This window comes from Manis javanica, chromosome 3 (assembly GCF_040802235.1).
Source record: "Manis javanica isolate MJ-LG chromosome 3, MJ_LKY, whole genome shotgun sequence".
NCBI lineage: Eukaryota > Metazoa > Chordata > Mammalia > Pholidota > Manidae > Manis > Manis javanica.
The window spans coordinates 39,572,582-39,599,476 of NC_133158.1; the positions used below are offsets into that span (position 1 = coordinate 39,572,582).

General features: G+C 47.4%; 1 protein-coding gene across 27 annotated transcripts in view; it reads right to left on the reverse strand.

The window, feature by feature from the left end:
* Nucleotides 1-26,895, reverse strand: part of PCBP3 (poly(rC) binding protein 3) — a 285,967-nt gene that overhangs the window by 99,773 nt on the left and 159,299 nt on the right. Inside the window, exon 1 of one of the 27 annotated variants that reach the window (XM_017677149.3) lies at nucleotides 19,222-19,284. The exons of the other annotated variants lie outside the window; for them this stretch is intronic. The gene's annotated coding sequence lies outside the window, so the exon portion shown is untranslated. Of the gene's footprint in view, nucleotides 1-19,221; nucleotides 19,285-26,895 lie in introns of those variants that run through there. 27 annotated transcript variants of the gene reach the window in all.

The window sequence follows — 26,895 nt, forward strand, 5'->3', positions numbered from 1 at the left end:
GCCATTGGAATGAAGAAGGAGATATCTAAGCTGGATTGTGCATACAGTAAAACAACAAATTTGACTGGATCTATACTGTCAGAACTCAACCAAGAATTAGGAGAAGTGCTAGTTGCAGCGCTCCAAAATCTTGTGACTATAGACTATCTACTGTTAAAAGAACATATGGGATGTGAACAGTTCCCAGGAATGGGTTGTTTTAATTTGCCTGATTTCTCTCAGACTGTTCAAGTAAAGTTGGATAATATCCATCATATCATAGATAAATTTTCACAAATGCCTGGGATGCCTAACTGGTTTTCTTGGTTTCACTGGAAATGGCTGATAATTATAGATCTGCTTTGGTTATGTAACTGTATTCCTATTATGTTAATGTGTGTGCACAATTTAATTAGTAGTTTAAAACCTATACACGCTTATGTTACACTACAAGAAGATATGTCAAAGAAATAATCAATCTTCCCATGTTTTCTTCCATCTGCTACTTCTATAGCTTCTCTTCTTCCTTCATAATTACAACCCCTCATATCGAAATTATCGAGTATCATAATTCTTCCAAGTGGTAAAGATACCTCAAGACAAATACTGGGCATAGAAGCCACAGGGCATAAATCTGCAAAAAAGTAAAAAGCTAACCTTCTGAAACAATATTGCTTCTCTCTCACTTGCCAACTTTACATTTCCCTGTATGGCCCCAGAAGATGACTGGTTAGCCAGAGACGGGTAAGATTCCTCAAGGGAGGAACAACCTAAGACAGGCACAGTCGCAGGGGGGCCATCAGGTGAGAAATTGGGGATCAACAGAGGTGAGGCTTAGAACCCCATCCCCCCTGTTTTGAGAGAAATCTTCTGCATCCGTGGATGTTTTGTTGCCCTTGTCTAGCTTGGATTAATACTTAGTCGATAGGCACATACCTGGGTCATCTACATTTGTCCTCTTACAGCACTAAACTATGTTTTCTACCTTTATCTTGCATCTACCTACCACTTCAGCATTTTATTTAAAAAAATAATAATAAATAATAATAATAATAAGGGAGAAATGTGGGATTCACATATAAATCAAATATAAAAATCAAATGAATAATCATAATTGACCTGATTGTTTATAGTTCACGACGCGTGATCAAAACTGAAAGTTTCTGTGATGACTGCCCTTGCACTGTTCACCATGTAAGAACTTATTCACTATGTAAGAACTTGTTCACCATGTAAAAACTTGTTCGTTATGCTTCAGAAGATTGGAGACTGTTGAGAATTAGGCTTGGGGTTGATGAATGATTGTGCATTGAGTCCCCTATACAGAATTTTATTGTTGTTAACAACCATATGATCAATAAATATGAGAGATGCCCTCTCAAAAAAAAAAATAACAATTGAGGGGCTGATGTAAAGAATGAGAGGAGAGAATGATGAAACTTAATTCATTAGTCAAATAAAATGATGAATAAAACTTAAAAAAAAGTGTTGTCAAGCCCTGAAAAGACATGGAGGAACACTAAGTGCATATTACTAAGTGACAGAAGCCAATCTGAAAGGCCATACTGAATACACTGAGTTTTTCTTGGTTTCTGAGTATTCTGGCCCATAAAAAGATCCAGTAACTTAGGAGGACTGACATCATATAGGGTATATCTGGTCATAATGGAATTAAATTAAAGTCAGTAACAAAAAGATATCATCAACTCCCCAAATATCTGAAAATTAAACAACACATTCTAAATAACTTACAGGTCAAAGAAAAAAAATTGTAAGAGAAATTAGATATATTTTGATAATGAAAAACTACATATCAAAATCTGTGGGATGCAGCTAAAGCGGAGCTTAGGGAAGAATGTATGATTATTTTAGAAAAAAAAAAGTTCTAAAATCAATGATACAAGCTTCTGTTTTAAGAAGCTAGAAAAAGTAGAACAAACTAAGTCCAAAGCATACAGAAGGCAGGTGTGGCAGGCAGGGTAATATCCCCAGCCCTGGTCCCTGGAAACTGAGAAGGCAACATCCCAGGGCACAGGGACTTTGCAACTCTGAATGAGGGCTACAAGGCCTCAAGACTGGGAGATCGTGCTGGATAATGGGGAGGCCCCATATAATCATGTGAGGGTTTAAATGGAAAGCTTTTCTGGTCTGGTTCAGAGAAACAGGAGGTCTTGCTCAGCTGGGAGTTAAAGGCGGGTGGCGGGGGGGCGGTCACAAGCTAGGAATATGGAAAAACTCTAGAACCTGGAAAAGGCAAGGAAACGATTCTTCCAGAGTCCCAGAGAAGAACGCGTGCTGTGGCATCCTGACTCTAGCCCAGTGAGACCCGTGTTGGAATTCCCCTCTACAGAACTGGAAGATGATAAATCTACCTTGTTTACGCCACTAGATTGGCAGTCATATTTTAAGGTAGCCATAGGAAATAATAAATATGAATGGAAACTAGTGAAAACATAAACAATAAAGAAAAATAAAAGTTAGTAATCTGTAAACATTGAAAAATGAAAAAACCTGTAAAGGAAGAGAAAAAGAAAACAAAATATCAAATAAGCAAATATGAAAGAGAAGTTGTCACTATAGATCCTACCCATATTAAAATGGTAATGAGGGATTCTTAAAAGGAACAAGTTCAGGTCGACATACACATCAACTTAGATAAACTGGACAAATTCAAAACCCACAACTTCTAAAACTGAAACAAACTGAGAAAGGAATTTGGACACCCCCCTGGATAGTGAAAACATTGAATTTGTTACCAAACACCTTCCCCCAAGGAAGGAGTCAGGTGCTGGGAAATCCTATAAAGTGACAACACCAATCTCGTACCAACTCCTTCCGAAAGTAAAGGAAGAGGCAATAATTCCAAAGTCTTCATATCAAGTAAGCATAACTCTGACTTTAAAACTGGACAAAGAAACTCAAAGGAACCAGAAAGGTAGTAAACAATGCAATGTTTATTGACTAAATGAATGAATAAATGGAATGTGGTATATCCATAAAATGGATATTAATACATGGCAATAAAAAAGACTGAAATACTGATACAGGCAATAATATGCATGAACCTTGAAAATGTTATACTCAGTGAGATAAGCCAGTTACAAAGGATCACATAGAATACAGTTCCATTTATATTAAACAGAATAGGTAAGTCTACAGAGCAGGAAAGTAGATTAGTGACTTCCTAGGGCTAGTGGGTTGGAGCGAGGGACAATGGGGTCTGGGAGCTAATGGCTGAAGGGTGTTTTGAGGTGATGAAAATGTTCTGAAGTGTATTATGGTGAAGGTTGCATGACTCTGTGATTATATTAAGGCCACTGAATTGTAGACTTAAAATGGGTGAATTATACAGTATTTTAAACTATTTCAATAGTTAAAAAAAAACTGGACAAAAACATGAGAAAAGTCAATTTTGCAGACCAACTTTATTATGACCGTGAATGTAAAACTCTTAACCAAAATACGGCACAAATAATCCAAGAACCAAGACCAAGCAGTTTATACCAGGAAAACAAAACTGGTTTAATATTTGCAAAATCTATCAATATGATTCACCATATTAACAGGATAAAGAAAAAAGGATCATCTAGACTGACACAGGAAAAATGATTAGACAAAAATTCAATACCATGCATGATAAAAACCCTCACCAAGCAGACATTTTTCTATGAAGCTAAAATTGTGTTTCCCAAGGATATCAACCTGATACTGAGTTGCCCCAGCCTTCAGAATATACGAGGTAGCGGTCGGGACTGGATGATGACGCGGCCTCTGGCGCTCGTAGCGGGGATCCACAGTCAGAGCTGGACAGACAGCTCGGGGCCTTGAGCCGTGGGGAAGACTGGCACTGAAAGTGAGCCCCGCATGTGCCCTGCTTGGTCCTGGTCCTAGATTCAGGGTGTTTTCTAAGCTGGGGTACAGAGATTGCAGTTAGGGGCTGCTAAGTTAGCTCTAGAGAAGGAGCCCTAAAAACCTTCCTCAGGTCTTTGGGGGATCCCCACCTGTGCCTGAGTAAAGTGAGACTCCAGACTCTGTGAGAGCCACTGGGCAGCGAGGGCCCCACTGCCAGCTGAGAGGGAGCCGGTGCAGGGAGCTGGAGTCAGCCCAGGGCAGGCCCGGTGCTGGCAGAGCAGCAGGGCAGGGGCACAGGAGCGCAGAGCAGCAGGGCAGGGGCACAGGAGCGCAGAGGCAGGGGCATGTCCAAGTCCAGCCAGCGGCCTGCTGGGAAGGGGCCAGTGCCTCACCCTTGGGTGTGTCTCCACTGCGTTCTGTGGAGTCCACAGATTCGGTGTGACTGCCAGATTCAGGTTGTTTAGAGGCGAAAGTAGGGAGCACCTCCAGGGAGCCAGTAGCATCCACATTTCCACTCAGGGGTTCAAATGGGGTTGGGGGGACAGTGCTTTCTGCATAAAGCCTCATATCACAACCTGACTTCTAAGACAAAGGGGTCTATGCTGTCTTACTCCTAGGAAACAATGCAGGCCATGGGAGGCCACCCAGCATCACCGTACCGGATTCACAAGTGTAGCCAGGCTGGAAGAGAAGGGCCCGCACGTGGCAGACAGGAAAGGAAGGTGGCTAACGCCCAACATGCCTGTCCTTTAGAGGAAACTCAGAAATGCTCCAAGAGCAGGTGGCCAAGACCGCTGCGCCCTCTGTCAAGGCTAACTACCAGCCTTGTTCCATGGGGCTCCTGCTCCCGAGAAGGGGCCCTTCTCCCCACTCCCACCTGTCAGTGCCCCCACAGTACCACAGCGACATCTTCTAGAGACCCTGATCCAGCCTTACCCAGAGGAGAGGAAGAGCTCAGGGAGGAGGTGGTCCCCCAGCTTAGGGACCCCACCAGGCCAGGGAAAGGGGCCTCGGGAGAGCAGCCACCCAGGCCTGGTCTGAGCAGGGCCTGCGGGGAGCTCCTGGAGACCTTTCCTCAACCCATGACCCACAGGGAAAGGTGCAGCTCTGTGCAGGGACCAGGCAGCATGAGCCAAGGAGCCTCGCCACAGGGTCTACGCAGGACCAGACCATTGGAGTTGTGGCGCCGCGGGACACTAACCCTTAGCCCAAAGGCTCACGGGATGAGGCAGAGAGCTGCATGAGGAGTAGCGGGTGGGTGTGGATATGGCTCGCCTCCAGAGAGGGCTCATGGTGTTTACGCTCTCAAAAGTAGTTTTAATTTCTCACTGTGAGGTATTTCAAACCCAGAGACACTAACAACTAGGAGGCACCAGTATGCTGACTTTAAGAACTAGCAAATGTTCACACTGGGCTGTATTTGCTTCAGCTTGGTTTTAAATGAGTAAAGCACACAAGGTTTTGTGCCCACCCCAGGTGCCTGCTGTGTGTAATGGTGGGTGTTGGCCCCGCGCACTAGCACACTTCTGCCAGGAACCCGTGCACCCTTTGCAAGTGTCCTATCACATCATGTATTCAGAAGGCCAGCACAAATGGCGCCACACTGTATGAGTCCCACTGCTGCTCATGTTCAAGCCTGTGTCATCAGGACCCATCCCTGTTGCTGCACATCTGTGCCTCCACTTCACGTGAGGTGGACGTAGGCATCAGCCCTGCATGGACTGGGCCTTTTGGAACACGTGCCCAGGACCTGCCTGTCTCCCTGTGCATGTGTCCTGGCTTTCCTCATGTGCACTCTGAGGAGTGCGCTCCTGGACATGGGGCTGCGGCTGCCCCCACCTCCCTGGACACTGCCAGGTGCTGTCTTGAGGAGGCCCTCGTCTGGCTCCTCAGGGGTGCCCTCTGCCCAAGTCTGCCAGAGCAGTTAGATGACCTCCGGCAGAGCCCGCTACTCTTGGCACTCCAGAGCTGAGGGAGGCTGGTCCTCTCCTGTGGTGACCAGCCAGGCACATCTCCTCTGCAGCTCTGCTGCACTGCCCACCCTGTGGTCCAACACCTTCCTGACTGGGGCCTTCTCTGCATGGTCTGCACACAAGCTGAGCCTCTGGGTGTGAGGAGGTGCCAGAGGCACTGCAGCCCCTGGGCTTGTGGTGGGATGTGTGGAGGGTAGGCAAGGCAGGCGGGAAGAGGGCTACAGACTGGAGGTCCCTGTGGCCAAGACAGGAGCAGGTTCTGGGGTCAGACTCCTGCAGGGTCCAGGAAGACACTGAGAGAGGACCGATGGCCAACATCAGTCTCAGGGAGGGTGGGACAGGATGCCTCTGCCCACAACCCCCTGAGGGGAAAACCTGGGAAAGCAAGCAGATTACTGAGCTTGCAGATCCTGTGACAGCTAACGGAGGACAAGGAAAAGGACCAACATCAAGTCATGAAAGGAGCAGCCCCAGAGGCAGGGAGGGCTGGGAAGGGAACCTGAGGACTGTCCCTAACTCCCTGACTATGGGGATCACAGCCACGAGGACACTGTCTCGCGGCTGCAGGCTGGCGGGAAGTGATGTCTGGCCTTGTGGGGCTGAAGCCAGTATGAGACGGGTATGGACAAGGAAGCAATTCAACATTCTAAAAATTCAGGCCATGCAGCTGTCAGTTAAAGATAACTAGGAGCTCTGGATACTTAAAAGGCAAGGCATTTTTTTCATGTGTGATAATATGACCCTCTACCTAATACTCAGGCAACCCAGTGGGACATAGCCTACAAGGATGGCCAACTATGAACCAAAGACATTAGAAGTGATTACATTGGGGACCAAATATGAGACAGAACCATAATATCGTAACCAAATACGTTACGATCACAGGTAACGTAGACACAGAGTGTGCAAGATCTATGCCCAGAGAACTATAAAATGTCACTGAAAGCCTCAGATGGACTGAGGCGAAGACACCCCCTCCCAACATACATGTCTGACTTTAAAGGGAGGCCAACCCAAATTCAACTATGTGATAAAAAGTGACAGAATGACTTTAACATTCATCTGGAAGTACAAACGTGTGAAATAAACCAGTTTTGGAGGAAAAATAGTAAGATGAGTTATAACATGGCTTTTTTGCAGAAACAAACATCCCTGAGATAGGACATGTCAGAGCAGTCGGAGAGGGGCAAGCACATACCTTGAGTCCCTGTGACCAAGGTGGCATTTCTTGTCAGCAGGGAAATATGGACTAATTGTAAAATGGCAGTGAGGCAATGGGCTATAACCCTTAAAAACACAATGGAATGCTCAATGAAATAAGCCAGGGGGAGAAAGACAAGTACCAAATGATCTCACTCATCTGTGGAGTATAAGAACAAAGCAAAAACTGAAGGAACAAAACAGCAGCAGACTCACAGAACCCAAGAATGGACTAGCGGTTACCAAAGGGAAAGGGACAGGGGAGGATAGGTGGGAAGGGAGGGACAAGGGGATTAAGAGGCATTATGATTAGCACACATAATGCAGGGGGACACAGGGAAGGCAGTATAGCACAGAGGAGACAAGTAGTAACTCTATAGCATCTTACTACGCTGATGGACAGTGATTGTAATAGGGTTAGGAGTGGGGACTTGATAATGGGGGTAATCTAGTAACCCAATGTTGCGCATGTGATTGTATAGCAATGATACCTTAATACAAAAAAAACACAATGGAACACAACAAAGCTCCTCATTGCTCTTCTGGGTCTCTGTGGTGATCCCCACCCCACACCTGCTCTTCTGTGCTGCTGGGGCCAAGCCAGCAGACTGCGTGTCCAAGGCTCACCTATGCATGGCTTCACTACTGCTGAATAACTGTGGGGCTGAAACAGCACACAGGTGTCAGCTAAGCATGGAGGGCAGGTCTCCACAGAGGGATTTGCAGTGGGCACAGGTGTATGTCTCCAGGAAGAAAGGCTCACAAAAGCAGGAATCAACTGTTGTGTGCCCACACAGAGCCAGGCCCCTTGGGGCTGCTGAGGTCCAGGCTGCTGCAGTGCCCTGTGGCTGTAGGACTGGGCAGCCCATCTATCAGCTCCCACAGGCCACACTGGACAATCTCCCTCATCTCAAGACCTGTCATGCTTCCCATCTCTGGCTTCCTCCAGCTCTGACTATAGACCCAGACCAAGGGGCTCATGCAATTAGGTCAGGCCCACCCAGATCATCTTCCTTCTGATTCCAAATCAACTGATTAGAAACCTTAACTACATCTACAAAATCCCCTTCCACATAACATGACACAATTACAGGACACATCCCATGTGCCATCTTTCTCAAGGGGTGAAAATCTGGGGGCTATCCTAGAATTCTGTCCCCACATCTCATGGGCTACTTCGCTTGGTTCTCAGCAGGTCCTGGAGGGTGATGGGGGCAGGAGGGGAGGCAGGCCTCCAGCTCTGGCTCCTCAGGGGATCAGTGGGAGAGAGCCAGGCAGAGGCTAATCCTTTTCCAGGAGCCACACCAAAAGGCATCTGTACCAGTGCTGCAGCGTCCAGGTGCCGGCTGCTCCTGGGCCAAGGGGCCACTCCCTAGGTCACGGTGACCCCTAGCCAGGGACCCCAGCCCCTGGGGTCCTGCTCTAAAGATGATCTCAACTCCAAAGGGCTAATCCCATGACTCAGCTGCTCTCAGATTCAGTGCCTCATTCTAAATAGGGACAAGAAAATACCCACCTTTCAGCATTGCAAAAAGGACCCTGTAATTTGCAAAGTGCTATATAAATAAAGAACTTTAAGCCTTATTTTCCCATGATAATTCTAGAGTAAAAATAGGAGATAGAAAAAAGAAAGGAAGAGAGAGAAGTATGAGGAATGTATTTACTGTATGACTTCTGGAAGCATCCAGGTCCAAACAATGCCAGGATCCTCCTACTTGCTGGGGCGCTGGGAAGAGAGGCAGACCCATGCTGTGCGCACTGGGAGCACAGGCCTGACAGCCCATATGCACAGGGCAGGGCAGGGCAGGGGGAAGAACTGGCCTCCCAGCCAAGGAACCTGGGAGGCAGTGGCACTGTCTTCATGTCCTGCTCAGCCTGGCCACTGGTACCCTGCCCGACTCACTCCAGAGCCTTGGAGCAGGAGCTGTCTCTCCACTTGTGATGAGCCCTGGCTGGGAGCCCCACCAGCTTCCTCCTGTGGTCTTGCTTTGTGGGGCAAACCCCTACCTTTTGCCAGTTCCCCCAGTAGCAACTTCCTTCCTTCCACAGAAGGAAGTCTCCCAGGGTCCTGAGACCCTCCCTCCCCTGCAGTGGGCACAGGTGCAAGTACCCAAAGCCACGGCCTCTAGCACTAGCACTGAAGGACAGCTCACTGCACCCTTTCCTCTGCCATGCCAGGACACCTGGCACTGAGGGATTTGGGGATGAGCCAGGCACAGTGGTGGGGCTTCCTGTCCTGAGCTCCTGTCTGCATTTGAACTTCCTGGGAAAGGGTGACGGCACCTTGTGAATGGGCACCTTCCCTTGCACTCCAAGGACAAAGCCAGCCGGGGCTTCCTCCCCACCACCCAACCTTCCTGGAGGACCCCCTGGCAGACCTACAGGAGCCCCAGAAAATGGCATCACCCCACTTCTACCCTGCAAAAAGGAACAACAGAAACAACTGTTGTCCTTGACCAAATTGTTCTGAAGGGCAAGATAACAAAATAAAAACATAAACATAAGAAAAACCACAATAAATAGATGAAACAAAGTAAAAACATAAAGACAATTAAAAAGATTATTTTAAAAGTCTGGCCAGCAGCATAAGCAAAAAAAATACACAAACCCACTTGCCTGTTCACCACACCCAGAAGAAAAGTGGGCTTTGCCGGCTCAGGGGAACTCTGGACCTGCTCGCATACAGCACGCCAGGCAAGCCTCAGGCCGACGGAGATGTCGCCAAGTTATGAAAGGAGGAAAAATACAAATCAGTCTATTATTTGAAGTGGCTCTACAAGGGATTTTCAACGACCATCTTGTTGATGAAGTTAAATAATCAGAACAAAAGTTTTCACAACAAAATAAAGATTGTTGTTTTCAGATTGCAATTCTGTCCAATGCAGACTGAAATTTTGATTCTTTATTGAAAAGAAAAAGAGAAAGAACTCACAGGGATTTAAGAGAAACCTAGCTAGTCCTTCATCTATGACAAAGGTAATAAAATAAAGCCCTTCTCCTTGCACGGCTACCTGCCGTCCCAGTGGCACCTCCAGATCTCCGGCCATCTTCTCAGACCCCCACCTCCTTGCAGGGCTCTCCCTTCAAAAGCACAGATGTCATCTGCACATTGACTTACTGCCCAGGACAAAGTGCAAGTCCCCGTCCCTGGAACTCACCCATATCACCGCAGCTCACCAGGGCTCCCCTCCCCCCAACCCTGCCAACCCACCCTCAGAGCGCCACTTGAGGCCCTAGGCTCTCACAGCTCTGGGGGACATGGAGACGATGGTACACATAATGATCTTCCTCGAATATTAAGCCAAGAAGAGCGAGTGAAGGGAGGGTAAGCCATGGGAACTGTGAGGTTCTAAAGGATCACCTCGACCACCGACAGCAGGGCCACGAACTCCAAGGGCCCAGCGAGGAGGGGCTGATGTGGCACCTGGCCCCAGCAATGCAGTACAACCTGCAGGCTCTGTGGGTGGGCCCAGCCTCCTGTGGAATTGGACAGGAAGAGCCCCCAGAGCTGCATGCAGGGGCGCAGGAGAGCCGTGGGGCAGCTTCTCCCCTGCCAGGAGGAAGGAGCCCCTCTAGCTGCCCAGCTGAGTGGTCACACTCCCAGGGAGAAGGAGGGGAGCTCCCAGAGTGAGGATGGGCGTCATCAGACAGCTGAACAGCTCAGTAGCCACTAGAGACCCTGGAGGGAAGTGCACCATAAAAGTCACAAACATGATGAACTTTTATGATCGTTTAAAATGTTGATAGAGCACAGGGAGTAAGTGTGTGGATTTGGATCTTCTCCTACTTATTCTTTATTGAAAAGTGCTTTTTTCCCACTGGATCTTTCAGCCTTGTCTTGATGGCAGAGCCAGACACACCAATGTAAGCAGTCTGCATGGCAGCGGTGGGCCCTGAGCGGCACACACGTCCAGAGTCCTTCCAAAGAAAACTGGAGCCAGAGGCATAAAGGGCACACAAAGCATACTAGCAGGGTATGCCACAGAAGCCCCTGGCAATCCACATGCGGTAAGAGGTATGGCTTTGACATGAGCTCAGTGAACAGGACGATCAGGGTCGGCTAATACCGACGTGGTCCCTCCCTGAGAATCCACGTGGACAAGGGTGATGCAGGCACGTGCACGGGTGTGGGGCTGGCAGGCTTGCCATCCCAACGGGCTGACTCCCTCTCCCCAGGGTTGCCTCTGAGCTTTTCACATGAGGAAGACATCCAGCCAGCAAGGTGGCAAGTCCAGGACACCAGCTGTCCTCAGAGATGGGCAGCTGGCACTGTGGGTACAGAGGAGCCAGGCCAGGCCGGTGGCCTGGGGCAGCACGCGTGTCCACGTAGTGGGCGGCTTCCTTCCAGCAGCAGCTGGGTCCAGGATGAGGCTTCTACGGGGCAGCCTGATGGAGACAATGGGTGAGCTGGAGGACAGTCCAGGGTCAGGGAGTGGGGATGGTGACAAGAATGAGCTGGGCCCGACTTCCGAGTTCAGCCGTCCCACCTCCCAGGAGGGCAAGAGGACAGGCAGTGGAGGGAAAGGCAGTTGTCAGAGGCACCAGGGTCCAGACAGGTGGGGCATGGGGAGAGCAGAGGACCATACTCTAAAACAATTCATACACCTGAAAGGAGGGCCTGCAGGCGAGGCCATGTGGAGGGACAGAGGTGCGTACAGCAGCGCTGGCACTGGACCTGAGGGCACAGCGCACAGGGCTGCCGCTGACCACAGAGGGCAGCAGTGAGCGAGGGGGGAGGTGGCCAGGGCTCGCTGTGGGGGTGAGCAAACGCAGGGCACCAAGGGGGCCTCTATGTCACATGTCAAGATGTGCCTCTACTGAAGTCACCAGGCCTGAGGCCTGTCTCAGTAGCATCTCTTGAGCACAAAACATGCAAAGCACCACTGATGTGCCCAGTGCATAGCCCACTTCACCCTCAGCCAGCTGAGGGGGCTGCTCACTTGAGTTCCATAGGCATCTTCCTTTGCCCCAGCCTCTGGGTCTCCATTTCACAGAAACCTTTTCCATCGGCTCGGAGACCCAAGGCTGGCTCCTACATACTGCTCTTAATAGCCATGAGGGGCAGCCCATGCCAGGTATGTGTGGTTTTTTTGGGGGTGTGGGCAGAAAGCTCTAATGAGAAGCAACTGTGTGCCCAGAGCTCCAGCTCTGACCTTAGGGTGTGGGTGGGCCCATGTCTGCTCTGTGCCCTTTGGCCTCCCTGCACACAGCATTCAGCCCTGTTCAGCCAAGGTCAGAGACTCACTCCAGGCACACACACCAGGAGTCCACAGAGAACGCGCAGAACTATGGCTGGCTTACTCCTGCCCTCAGAAAAGCGTGACCTTGGCCGAGTCTGAGGAGCTGTGCATGCAGTCTCTATGCAGATGCCTATAGAACTCCAGCCGCTTCCACCAGACACCAATCTGGGCTTCCTGCACTCAGAAACCTGACACACTTCAAGAGGCTGCTTGTCCTCTTCTCATTAGATTCTTTATTATATTCTGAGGTATTGTTAACTAAAATTCCAGTTGGAAGAAAGTACTGAGAAACAACAACAAGAGAACCTGGCTGCAGCACCCACTCCCGGCGGCCTCTGCAGTGACCTGGGTGCCGGCCCTTGGCCTGACCAAGGAACGGGGGGTCCTTTCAGGTGCATGCTAGCACCTCTCTCCCAGGACTCACAGGTAATGTCTGGAGCAGAAGGACTATCACGTTCTTCACAGGGGAACTCATTTTACTTATTTGACAGTGTTTTATTGTGAAACAATTTCAAACCTTGAGAAAAGTTGCATGAATCACTACAAAGAACTTATGTATATCCCTTGACTAGTTGTCTAACTGCTCACATGTTGGCACAGCTGCTTGCATGCACTCACTCATTTTTATGCATCCATCTATCCATCCATTCTTGTCCCTTATTGATCCATACTATCTGAGAGTGATCAGCAATTACACTCCTTGACCCCAAAAACTTCAGTGTGAACCTCCTAAAAATAAGGACATTGGATTACCAGAGGACAACAATCAAGACCAGAACATGCAACATCAATACGATGCTGTTACCAAATCCTCTGGCGGCCCAGAGAGCTGGCCCTGCCACCAGACACTCCACCTGCATCTGCTAAGTCCTCACAGCATAACCCTTCAAAAAGTAACTGCTGAAGGTGTTCTGGAGCCGTGAGATTAGAAATGCTATTATAAGTCATGCCTCCAAGTCAAATCTCACATAACTTTTTTTAAAGACAAAAGAAAGAAAAAAATCCCTATGACAATAAACATATACCACAAAGGCATGCTAACAAACAGAAAAACTGTAATCTAATACCCTTAAGTTGATTAACAGACATGAAGAAAACGAGGCAAGAGAAGAAAAAATATCAATCAGAATTAGAAAAATGTAAAAATGAGGTCACGGAACTCAGGAAAGAATCAGTAATAAAAGAAAAAGTATTTCAAAAGTCAAGATATAATTAGAAGACACCACATAAACACAACAGAGTAAAACAGAAGAAGAAAGAGAACACTTTTAAGAATCAAAAAGAAAACAAAGTGATGAGGAGGCGGAGAGAGGCGCCGAGAAGCCCACTGGGAGAAGCCAGGGTGGGGGTGGGCGCAGGGGCAGAGCCGGGCCGCGGCCCCTCCCAGCCCCGCCCTGCCCCGCCCAGCACGCCTCTGAAATCTAACGTGGAATGCGCTACTGGAGTCAGTCCGCTGACATTTGATTTGTGCTTTGCATCTACAGATTATTTTAAGAAACCTGCACAATTTTTATATCACAATATTGCTGATCTTGTAAAATAATTCCGGGAACTTTCGACTTTTTTCTGTACTCTAAAACAATTTATACACCTTAAGAATTTTATTTCCTTTAGGACATGATAGAACATGTGGGATGGGTCTGTGCCAAGTGAGAACAGAGCTCCGAGCACAGTTTCAGTCACTTCCATACTGACAGGTTATTCAGGCTTTCTACACCATATTGAGGCAATTTTGATTTACATTTTTCTGGAAAATTATTCATTTAATCTAGATTTCCCAATTTCTTTGCATAGAGCTGTAAGCAGCAGCCTCTGAAGGTTTTAATAGCCTCCACATCTGCAATTCTACCTACTTTCTGGCCCCCCATGTCTAAAGTTCTGCCCTCTGCCCCCCCCGGCCACATGTGTCACAGCCTAAGTATGTCACGGTCCTTTTCCAGCTTTACTGCACCAAGCACCAGGTTTTCCTGTTCTCCTGTACTCACCTCTACCTTTTATCTTCATTAGTTTTTCCTCCTTAGTCTTGAATTATTTTGTAGTTCTTTCTCTAATATTTAGAGTCACAGGCTACTTCATTTATTTTAAATGTTTCTGGTTTTACATTTTCCCCTAAGAACTGTTTTGGCAGCATCCTTCATGTTTTGACATGCAGTGTCATCTCATTTCCATTTCTTTTAAAACGGTTTATGCGCATTCTAAAATCTCCAAGTGATGGCGACTGAGTTATTTTGGTTTCCATGTTTTGGTTGTTTTCCATTCTTACTGTACTTTATGATTTTTGCTATTAAGAATTAATTTTCTTTACAATACATGGCATGTATTTGTGAAAGGTGTTGGTATGTAAGAAGGAAGGAACGATAACAGAATTTGTAAAGAATGCTATTCAAATCCTTCATAACAGTGTAAATTTTGTCTTCCTAATTTTTCAGTTGAAGTCTTCCATTACATCCTATTCTTAGAAGTTCTTCCTTCATAAATTTTGCAGTTATGTAATTATATACAAAGAAGTTAATGAATATCATATCTTCCTAGAGGATTGTGACTCATCAGAATGAACTGTCTTTGTCCCATCTAATGCCTTTATCTTTCTCTTGAATCAAACACTGCTAGGCCCACTTTCCAGTGACTGGCACTCAGTACCTTTCCCATGAATAAACTTTCTGCTTCTGTGTCATTTTTAAAACAATCTGTTTTGGCCTTTTAATATAGAAACTTAACACACATTTGAACTAATACCTACATAATGTAATTTCATACATTTTCCATGATTTCTAGTATTTACCCTTCCACTCTACCTTCGGTTTTGTTTCAGTTTTTCTTCCACAAGATTTGCAGTTGTATAACCTGCCTATGACCGGTGGCCCCTGGCCAATTGCTTATGTGTTCAAATGCACAATTACACACTGCAGGCCTGAGGTTTCGGAGATTTTCAATTGTCTCCTGCTCGCTATGTAACTCTATGTGCATGAGACTGTTTTCAGCTACCACCTTAATCTGCATGCCAACGTCCATCACTGGCAGAACAGTGCTAGTGCCATGTCACGCTGGACTCTCCCTCCCCAGCACTGTGGGTCAAATACCATCTGCTCTCACAGATGTTCATCTTTTTCTTCACTTGTGAAAGTCTCAGGGGTTAGGCTGGTAACCTCTAAGTCCTTGACTATCGGAAAACACCTTTTCTTACCCCTTTAATTTCAATTAGAATCTGGCTGTGTCTAAAATCCCTGGTTTAGAATCATTTTTCCCAAATACTTTGAAGACACTGATCTAATTAATCCCAGAATACAAATCTATCATTGAGAAATTGGGCATCAATTGACAAGCAGCTGCTTGCTCATCCTGTTGACCATTTTGTTGGTTTTCTTTTCTGGGGCAATGTCCTGAAATTCTGCCCCATGTGTCAGGGCAGTTTTGGTTGCTTGTGCCCCTGCTCAACACTTAGCGCCTGGTGCCTTCTGTGCTCTGAGAAGCATTCCAGTGCATTTGCACAACCTGTCCCCAGCCTTCACTCTCCTCTCCTCTTCAGACTGCCACACAGCAGAAAGTGGAGCTTCTCGAGCTTGCTGTGGTCCTATCTTTTCCTCTCACACTCTCCACCTCTCATCCTTGAGATGTGCATTCCGAAGGAGCTCTAGGTTCTCTAGATCTGCACTCTGGGAAAGCTCTCAGTCCTACAGGTCTGCATTCCAGAATAATCCTTGGCTCACATGTCCAATCACTGATTCTTTCTTTTTCTCTGTTCTGTGTGACTCAAGCCATCCTCACTATTCCATTTTGACTAACTTTTACTTTCTAAAATATCTGTTTTTTCTTTTGAAGAAAGAGTGTTCCCTTTTATGAGTGTTCTTGTCATGCATTAACTCTTTCCTGAGTATCTTCTTCTGTCCTGTTTGGTGCATCTTTCTCCTGCTGTTGGTTCTCCTCAAATGCATGGCAGCTCTCGGCCATGCCCACAGTTCTGCTCTTGGGAGGCTCAACTTGCCGACACTGGATGCTGGTTCTGTTCACTCTGCTCTGCCTCTGACATTGCAGGGGAGAGAGTGTGAGGCTCTTTGGAATGCATGTGCCAACACTTTGCTGCTGGAGCAGCTCCTTGCCCCTCTTTGGAGTTGGCAGTTGATGGGCACACAGGCCTGACTGCCCTGGCTCAAAGCCCACACTCGAAGTGGGAACTCTGCACATACCCAGGACCTTGCTGCACACACTGCTAGGGTGGGAGGGGCTGCCTGACCTGCTCCTCTGAGGAGAGGCTGCCTGTCAGTCCTCTCAGACTCCCGCCGTCTACTGACCCCGAGCTCACCCACATTAGGCCTTGAGCTCACCCACATTAGGCCTCTCCAGTTGTCATCCGGGATATTTGATTTCATAAGCATTATTTGTTTTTTTCTCTTAATAATCAGTCAATCAAAATGTCAGACCCTCTGACTACACATCATGAATTTCTGTTATTGCTATTGTTAAAAAAAAAATTGTCTCTTGAGGGATTCTGGTGCAGGGTGACAGTAGATGAAGGCTCTCAGGTGACCATCCTATTCCAACTGCAGAAGGCTGATCTGTGTGCCAATCTGCACGATCTCTTTAAAAAGGAAACCCCCATTTAGGTTTTCTTTGCATAGCTAGTTGATACTGTGTTTTTAAAACTTTCTTAGCTGTATGCTACTTTGATAGACATGAATTTACAACTGCCACTAATTGAATATAAGGCAAGTGTGCCTGCTTGTGTCTCTTTCTTCCCAGCCTTCTGCCTGTCCTCCTCCCGGTCACACCCCTGGAGTCACCATCATCTTGGCACTCATGCCTGATAGCTCCCTGTGTCCTCAGCAAAGGCCACAGCACTGTTACAATGCCGCTGTGACGCCATGCCTCTGCCAGCTGCGCAGCTGCACCGCACCCGCAGAAAACGCAAACCACTTGGGCTCCCACGTAGGCGGCAGGTGCTTGCTCACCTGCACCATGCCCCATCTCCCCTGTCCACTATGCTCCCGAAGCTTCCAAGACCCCCATACAAATTTAAAAATGAATTATATGAAATTACCTTTTATTTCGTCAAAAAAAGTGAATACTGGCAGTACCTGAGGACAGCGTAACTTGCACATTGATCCCATCCAGCCTCCTGTTCCGCCCTAGGCCTCCAGGTAAGGCACATGGGCCCACAGCAGGGCCCCTGCTGCCCTGCTGCCTCTCGGCAGCCACACAGAACTTCCTTGCCCCCCAGCACCCTCGCCTTGCACTAAGTTCTTCACAGCTCTCTGCCCTCGCAGCCGGCTCCTCTGCCCTCTTCTCTCTTCCGTGCACCCCACATTTGCTTTTGTCTCTCCTCCAGCTGCCAGAATCGCTCAAGCTGCTGACCGGCCTGAAGCTCAGTCCTCCCTCTCAGCTGACGGCAGGGGTGGACTCAGGCTTTCTCCCTGCAGGGCTGTCCCCTGGGCCTCTGCATGCCCTCCCGGGGCCTGTGTCTTCCCCACCCGTGGGGCGGGCGCCCACACGCCATCCTTGCTTCTCTTCTTCCTGCGTGCACGTGCGTGTTGGCTGCATGGACCCTGCCCAGGTTTGCACCTCCAGTCTCACTTTTCAGGGCTCCAGACTATCAGGCCAGCTGTATGTTCAACAGTCCCCTGACTGTCAAGGTCTGCTGAGCTCATCCTCGGCCAACCGCTCCTGAACCTGCCCTTCCTGCAACCTCCGCTCTCCGGCAGTCCATCGAGCCTTTCCCTTGCACTCTATCGGCACGCACACTCCACTTTCCAAACAGCTGACCCTGAGCAGCACTCCCTGCCTCCTCAGCACCTCTCACTTGGGCTCAGGGAGCATCTCCTCATGGGTCCCCAATTCCACCCTGGGCCACCTGAGTATCTATTCTCTGGAAACCAGAGCAGTTCCACAAGACCCTAACTCAGCCCAGGCTCCTCCTCCCCACAGAGAGAGAAGGCTCTTGCTAGGCCCCGGCACTGCACCCCTTTCCCTGCTGCTCACCTCCAGCCGCAGTGGCCCCCGGCCGCTCTGCCGTCCCTCCCTCAAGGCCCTTGCACTGGCCCAGCAGTGTTCCCTCTGCATGAAACGCTCTTCTTCATCCGGGCCCAGCCCCTCGCCTTCACTTAGATACCACCTCCTCTGTGACAACGACCCGCACAAGGCCAGCTCCGATGGCCCTGTGACCACTGATGACCCCAATCACACATGTGTCTCTGCAGATGTAGCCGCACTCACTCACACCTGCTCTCGCTCCCTGTATCCACAGAGCTCGTCACCCTCTGGTTTCTCAGGTGTGCAGTCTGCCTTTTCTGGGCACAGAGCCTCTCAGTGCATTTGCTCGTGGATCTGCCCAGCCCAGGACCAGGGCCTAGCCCACAGCACGTGTCTGGTCTATCTGCTGGGTGACTGTTGAATTTGTGGTGGCAATTCCATTCTTCCAGCCTCATCAGAATTATTCCTCAAATCAATTCTGATTCTGACGTGTCTAATTACCTTCACTGGTTTCTAAACTGAAGAAGATGATGACTTGTGGCCAGTGAAAAGAGTCAACATTTGGGGTGATGAAGGATCACACTACTGAAGTATAAGGACATTCTTTCTCATCACATTACAAATTTCCCTGTTAAAGGAAATGAACAGACGAGAACAGGCCTACATCTGAGGGGGCATTAATACCATCAGGTGGAGCTGACCCCCATTAGGGGCCCTCTTGATGTGCCCCACGGCCCAGCAAGTTAATGGAAGTCAGGATACAATTCGGGACGAGAACCTCAAAAGCAATGGTCAAGCAGAAGGAGCCGCCAGAAGTGAGGACTGGCTGAGCTGGGGTGCAAGGGGGAGGGTCATGATCCGGGCTGAGGTGGGTCAACCAACAGGCACTGAGGTCAGGTGCAGGCAGGGCACAAGTGGGCAAAGCAGGCCAGGAGAGGCAGGGGTCACACGAGTCATCATCTGGAACAGGCGGGGCCGGGCAGGCAGGTCACCAGCGGGGTAGACAAGAGTACCTGGGAGCGTCTCCTTCTCCCGGCCTGTGGACGCCCGTCCTGCCAGCCCACCTGCTTCCCCCGAGGGTGAGGGCACTGTCCATCTACCAAAGAGCAAGGGAAAAGCATCATGTTATGATGAACTCAGCAAGGCCAATGTTCTGGCACAGAATCCCACGAGGGCCCAATTCCTTACCATTCTCATGTTTTGGGGGCTCACAGGACACCATGTGCACCTGAAATTTGGTTTGGGTCCATCTGCAACTGTCAGACACAGCTGCACAGGTCCCAGTGCTGCTCCCACAGAGACAGCACGCCTCAGGCTCTGCACTCCCATCTGTTCCCCACCCCACGCCTCCCCGCCTCACAGACTTTCACTTTTGCTGCAGGGGGAGTGCCCTGGGCCACAAATCAAAGCTGCAGTGTGGCTTGGGGCTCCCAACACTGTCCGAACAGTGTGCAACCTCAGCTGTAGTGGATGCACACCTCTGCGGTCTGGTGACACAAGGTGCCCAGGTATGCCATGGCCACAGCCAAGCACCACTGTCTACTCACTGGAACCAAGTCACTGAGGAGGTCCCCCCATGGCTGGCCTGCACCCAGCTCTGTGAGCAGGAATGCCAGTGCCTGCCAGGCCCCAACCATACAGGAGGTCCTCAGAGTAATTCAGGAGGTTCGCAAACACATCTAAAGAACTCAGGTGAAACCTTAAGATCTAGTCTTTTTCCTAATGAAACCTAATGAGCTCAACATTCCAGAAATAGGCACTGGATTTCAAAAACATGCAAAATCTTCAGAAGTGGGGAGAAACTAACAACTCTTAAGCACTTCATTATTTCCAAGCATTCCTGAATTTATTCTTCTACACCCAGTATTTGCCAGATTGGGAAGCAGGTATAATCATCACCATCTTAACAGAGGAAGAATGAGGTTTGGGGGGAAGCAGCATCAGGGACCAGGGTGGCACAACTGAGCTGCTGGCCTCTCTGGGGCCTGCACTCTGCAGGAGGTAGAATTCCTTCCAAGGGTATAAGTAAATCCAGGACACGTTGCTATTTTCAGCACCTTAATGACTATTATTGTGTGTCCCTTCTATGTAGGAGTAGTAATGATGCCAGAACATTCTCTGCTCTGCCCTGCTCTCTAAAGTGATGGATGAACTACTTCATTTTGTCTCATTTTCCTCAATGACTGAATGATAGCAACATACTATGAGTTTAGAATAAACCTGGCAGTACAGATTCTTTTAACAATAGTAACTACTAAGACTTCTTAGCCATAAGTGGTTTTCAAAACTGTAGATACTTAAATATAAAGAGTAAAAATGAAAAACAATGAAAAAAAGACTCTCTACTACTAATTCTGGGCTCAGCCCCTGTAAACATTCCCTGATAGTCTCTGCATGTGGGAGGAAAATGCACGCCAGGGCTATACTTGACAGCTTCTTTACCATCAATACCTCGCAGCATTTTTTTAAATCAGTATTTTCAAAGGTACCTTGGCATGAGAAACGAAATACTGTACTTTTCAATTTCAGAGAACTTAACCAAAATCTTGCCCATACATGTCTCTGCAGATTATGTCCCATCAAATTCACGAGTGCTGCTTCTCAAGCCACTGCCTGTATGATTCACTCTCAAATGTTACCTCATCAGTTTAAATGTTTCAGCCTATAAAACTGTGAAACGTGCTTAGTGAGGCTGAGCTCCTTTTCATGTTGACTGAATATCTTCACTTTGCATGTATGGGAAGGGCCTGCTCGTGGCCTTGTCCGTAAAGAGAAAAACAGATGACGCCCAGGGTGATGCAGGAATCACGCACTTACTCCTCACCCACTGCCCACGTGCACCATTGCCTAGAACCTCTCGTAATGTTCTAAGTCCCTTGGTATTGATTCCTGGCCTGGAAGCCCATGGACCACATCCCCCATGCCCTCTATGTGCTTTCAGCCCTCCCACTCCCCCATAATGCTTCATGTGAAGCTCTGAACACTGGAACCATGTTCTCACAGTAGCCTGGACACCATGCATTCAGGGACCCCCACTGGTCTTCCCTGACCTTTCCCCCACTTGCCTGCTGCACAGTCTGGAGTTTGGTTCTACCTGCCCAGTACTTTCAGCAAGGGCTCATGAAGATCAACTCCCCTAAGTTCCCCCATGCATGAATATATATTGTTGAGAAAATTCTTTCTTTCCTGAAGATTTGATATACTTTGCTACACTTTTATTTAGCATGAAAATTGCTGTGGAAACATCAGGGGCCAGCCTGATTGCTCTCTCTTATAAATGACATAGACGTAAATAGAAAAAAGGACAAAAAAACCAGGAAAAGTACTTCAGGAGAGAAGACCAAATGGCCAATAAGCATGTGGAAAGGTATTCAGTCTCATCAGTAATCAAAGGTATGCAAATTAAAACTAAGAATAGATGTAAATATGCACCCACTAGATGGCCTAAAATAGGACAGCCTGGTAATACCTTGCCAAGTGCTGGCAAGGACACGGGGATGCTTAGACACCTTACATTCGTATAGGCTATTATTTGGTTCTAAAAACCCTTCTGCTATATGAAAAAAATGTGTCCACTGACTGCAATGGAAAAAGTATGATGCATTCCATCCCCACCAAAGATAACCAAACAATGTTCGCAGGTTGAAAAATATTATCAACTGGACAATAAAAACAAACTTATAAAAGTAGTAAGTAATTCAAAAGCAAGTAAGCATAGTTTGCATTTACACAAAAGCCACATGAGGAAGGTTGACAGCATGTGCCTGAAGAGGAGGACAACCTGACCAGAGGAGTCTCTTTGGAAGGCACCCTCTTCCCTCTGCACCATTTTCTTCAACAGTTTATAGGCCTTTTGGACGCTCATGGTCACTCTGCTGTGAGTGCACTTACAAACCAAGCTTCATCGCAGCAGAATACCAACAGGGTAAGAAAACAGCCAGGCCTCGGGTTTTCGGGACAAGTACAAATGGCTGCCTGGCAGAACAAAACACCATGAGACACTTCCCCTGCGCCTCGCTCAAAAGTTGTGTGCATGCAAACTGCATACAATGATGTTCATTCCCTATTTTCTGTGGAATACAAAGTGAAGGTTTTATTAAGTGCTTGGTAATGAATTACATCAACACCATTTTTCATTAGGGAAATGCAAAATCAATCCACAAGATAAACCCAGTGTGCCCCACCATGCCTTTCACATGTTTTCTTGGTGCAGCAGATGCTCACATCCTCGGTCATTGCTAATTATGCTGTTGGTCTCCATGGTATTGCATTTCAGAAGTTCCTTTCACATACCAGACACATCTGATCTGCCAATGTTCTCTCAGCCGTTAGCTTGTCTTTCCATTCTCTCAGTAACATCTTTTAGGGAGCAGAAAACTTTGAAATTTTTGAATTTAATTAAATACAATTTATAAACTTTTTCTTTATGGGCAATGAATGCTTTTAATGATATAACTAAGAAAACTCTGCCTAATGAAACTGTTTCATGTTTTCTTAATGTTTGATAGTTTTGAGTTTTAGATTTAGATTTCTGATCTACTTAAATTTTATATATAATGGGAGATAAGGATCAAAGGTCTTTTTTCCTTTTCAGCTTCTGAATGTACAATTATTCTGGCACCACATTTTGACAAAATACCCCCTTCCCACTAAATTGCCTTGGTACTATGGTTGAAAATTAATTGATGATATATGTCTGAGTCTATGTCTGGACTGCCTGTTCTGATCCACTTATCTGCTGTCTGTCTTAACACCAATACCACACTGTTTTCATAACTGAAGCTTATGATAAGTCATGAAATCAAGTAGTGTCAGTTGCCAAATTTCTACTAAAAACCCTGCTGAATTCTGATTGGTAGTCCACTGAACCCATAGGTCCATCTGAGGAGCATTAACACCTTAACAAAGTCAAGTCTTCTGAACCATGAGCACAGTGCAGCTGCCCATTATCCACGTCTTCAATAATTTCTCTCGGCAATGTTTTGCTATTGAAAATAATCTCTCAGTCTTTCACCATTAATACAATGGTAGCTGTTGGGTTTCACGGATGCCACTTATCTGGGAAGCTTGCTTCTATTGCTAGTTTCCTGAAGGTTTTATCTAAAATGAGTGTTGAATTTTGCCAAGTATTGTCATTGGATATATTGAGGTGATACTGTTTTTCGTTTTTCGTCTGTTAATATATGGTGAATTATATTTGTTAGTTTTAGAATGTGAAAGATATTTGCATTCCTGGTATAAGCCCCAATTATTTTGTCTATACTTTGTATTTATTTGATTTGCTAAAATTTTGTTATGTTTTCATGTATGTTCATGAGGAATATTTGTCTACAGTTTTCTTCTCATGTTTTTGCCTGGTTTTGTTATTAGGGTAATGCAGGCCTCTCAGAATGATTTGTGAAGTATTCCTTCTTTTTTAATTTTCTGGAAGAATATGTATAGAATTGCCACTATTTCTTCTTTAAATATTTAGTAAGATTCACTAGTAAAGCCATTTGGGCCTGGAGGTTTTTTGTGGGCAAGAGGAGGAGTAAAATTGTAAATTTGTAAATTCAATTTTTACATGTAGAAGGCTACTAGGATCACCAATCTCCACTGAGTTATAGCTTTGGTAACTTCTTTCAGAAAATGCATACATTCCATCCAAGTCACTGAATATGTTGGCACAAGGCTTGTCAAAGCATACCCATTTTTTCCTATGTCTGGCTAGAGATTAATCGATTTTACTGATTTTCTCAAAGAACCACCATTTGCATTGGCCGGTTTTCTCAATTACTGCTTCTAGTTTGCATCTCACTTATTTCTGCTTCTGATTGCTATTGCTCTTGTTCTGGTTACTTTAACTTGATCATCTGTTTTGGGTCCTTGAGATGGAAGGCAAAGTCACTAATGTGAGATGTTTCTCCCTAATAAAGTTTCTGTGCTGGAGCTTCTCTTAGGTGCTGCTTTATCTAACTCCCAAATGCATTGATGTGCTGTGTTTTCACTGTCATTCATTCCAAAATAGTTATAGTTTCTTTTTTGGTTTCTCCCTGACCCATGGATATTTACAAACATGTCATTTAGGTACAAGTGTTTGAGGTTTTCCCATTCTGCCTTTCTAGTACTGATTTCTAATTTAGCTCTATTATGGTCAGAGAACATAGCTGACGTGATCTCAAGTCCTTTCCGTTTACTTTATGGCCCCGAATAGACTTTATCACAGTTCATGTTCCATGTAGCCTGCTCATGATGGAACCCTCTCTCAAATATCTGCCTGCCCAGTGCTCTGTTGCTCACACGGCTGGTCCCGGACAAAATTCAAAAGAAAAGAGGCATTTCTGAACTCCAGTCAGACTTGCTTCTGACAGGGTCGGGCAGGTGGGGGGCACCTCCGACCACGGCCACCCTCCCTCCCTCTCCTCCTTAGCAGCCATTTCCGTGGAAAGTATGAGGATGAGCTCTTGTCAAGGCTTTCAGAGTATGGGGGCAGCACTTGGGCAGAAGCAGAAACTCACTGGGAAAACCATGCAACTGAAGCGCTGTGAGGGAAAACATGACCTCATGCAAAGAGGTTAAGACCTCCAGAGAAAATACGGACATTGGATCATTGTGGCCTCAAGGAAGGCTTGGTTGCTCCAATATCTGGAGTTTGCTCACATCTCAATTTAGCTAATATTTGGAAACTAATGCTAATCTTAAAAGGAAAACCCATCCCTTAACTTTTGCAGTTCATGCATGTTGTGAGGCCAAGCAATAGCAGAGGGAAGAGAATTCCAGGCAAGTCACCCCACCCTGCTGTTTAGTAAGAACTCCCATTTGATAGAGCAAACACATTGAATTCCCTCCTGCACTACTGTCCTACTTTTTTCCCACATGTAAGTTTGCAAAGGAAATGAATATAGTTACTTTACCTGGATTTGTCATCTAAACTATTTTACGTATCACATGACCTCAGAACCGTAGTCATGCCAGCTTGCGTTATGCCTGACTGTCCCTGTATTGTCTCTGACAGGGGCCGTCCACAGGGCCCCTCCACCACAGCTGCACATGTCCCCACCTCACCCCTTCCAGGACCTGCCTGCAGCCCTTACAGGGATGCCCCTCCCGGGCCCCAGTCATGCTGTATACAGGCCAAAGAAATGTCCTGACTCCTGCCTCCTCTCCACCCAGCACCCTGCCTTGTTGTGGCAGCTACAGGCCAAGCGCCTGTACACAGGCCAAGCATGCAACCAGGCCCTGCCATGCAGCCTCTGCCAGTGCTTACTGTCCTGCTCTGCACCTGGCCAAAGTGGTGAGTGCCACACCCGCAGTGATGCTCCTCTGGCCACACCAGCCAAGTTTGCCCCCTGTTCAGGACAATGTGCTGCTCTCAGAGTGCTCAAAACTGATGCTGACTCTTAGCCACCTGCCACACCACACTGCTGAGTGAGTCTACAGTCAACCAAAATCTCTGATTCAATCTGTCATCTCCAAATCTCAACTGGATACCTACCAGGGGCTTCAAGGACTAGTTCAGTGAAGACCCACTGACCACGTTGCTTACAGGACCCTGTGGGGAATATTAGTTAGCCCTTTGTCCTGGCCTTAAAATATATCATCTGCTGGACATGAGCAACAGTGTTGGGAGGAAAGTGTGGTTTTGTCAATGGACAACAATACAGGCCCTTGGCTGAGTGAGAGGGAATAACTTGCACTTCAGGCCAGGAGGCAGGGCTGGTTATGGGAGGCCAGGGACCCAAGCACCCCCAGTTTGCTCTCTATCCCCAAACTTTCAGTGAGCAGGGCAAAGGAATGAAGAAAACAAGCCACTCATAGCAACCAAAGTAGATGCCCTTCTCAAACTGCCATGTAACAGGCTAGGAGTCCTAGGCCCCTCCAAAGTCCTTCCAGAAAGGCTGTGCATCATAGGGCGGGCACAAGGAGAGGCTGGTGTGGTACACAGCTGGCTTGTGGAGGAGGCTGGTCCCAGGCAAGTGGGCACCACATAGGGACCAGGGACCTGGAACCTCCTGTCAATACCCTACAGGCTGCTGCTTCCAAAGTGAAGTGAGCCAGCCCACCCGAATGTCACCCAGCTCAAAGCCCCAGGGCCTATAATCGGGTCCAGGCGAAAAGTGAGGGGCCCTGAAAAATCTGTGAACACACTTTGGGACTCAGATAAGACAGGACTGACTTTTCCTTCAGGGAAGAGCAAACAGAAAGAAAGAAACACAGAAGCCATGAAAAAGATCCTGCCACACAAAAAAATGCAAAACTGCAGAGGAGGGAGACAAAGAACATATGTTCAGAATATGGACAAAACAAATAGGAGTGACTTAATTCAGCTAGCTGCCTGCCACGTGCGCTCAGAGACAGGAAGGAAACAGACTCAGGAGTCAGGTTAAGGAATGGCAAGACAGCAGCATTAGAAAGAAAGGGGGTATCAAGAAACAGTTATGATAGGATTTCAAATAGCTTCAGGCAAAGGAAAGTCCAGCCAAACTGTGGAAACAGGCGGGCCCCTGGGACCTGGAGGAGAGCTTCACACAGGATGACCGGCTCTCCCCTCGCTCTGGATTTCTGGCACTTGAGAGAGGTGGCCAGAACTGTCCCAATGCCAGGTCCCTCTGTGATGGGGTTGCAGGGTGGTGACCAGGATCGGACTGCCAAGCCCACAAGGAGGCTCCTGGCGTGCTCTCCAGCAGCTCCCTGCTTGAAGGGCTGGC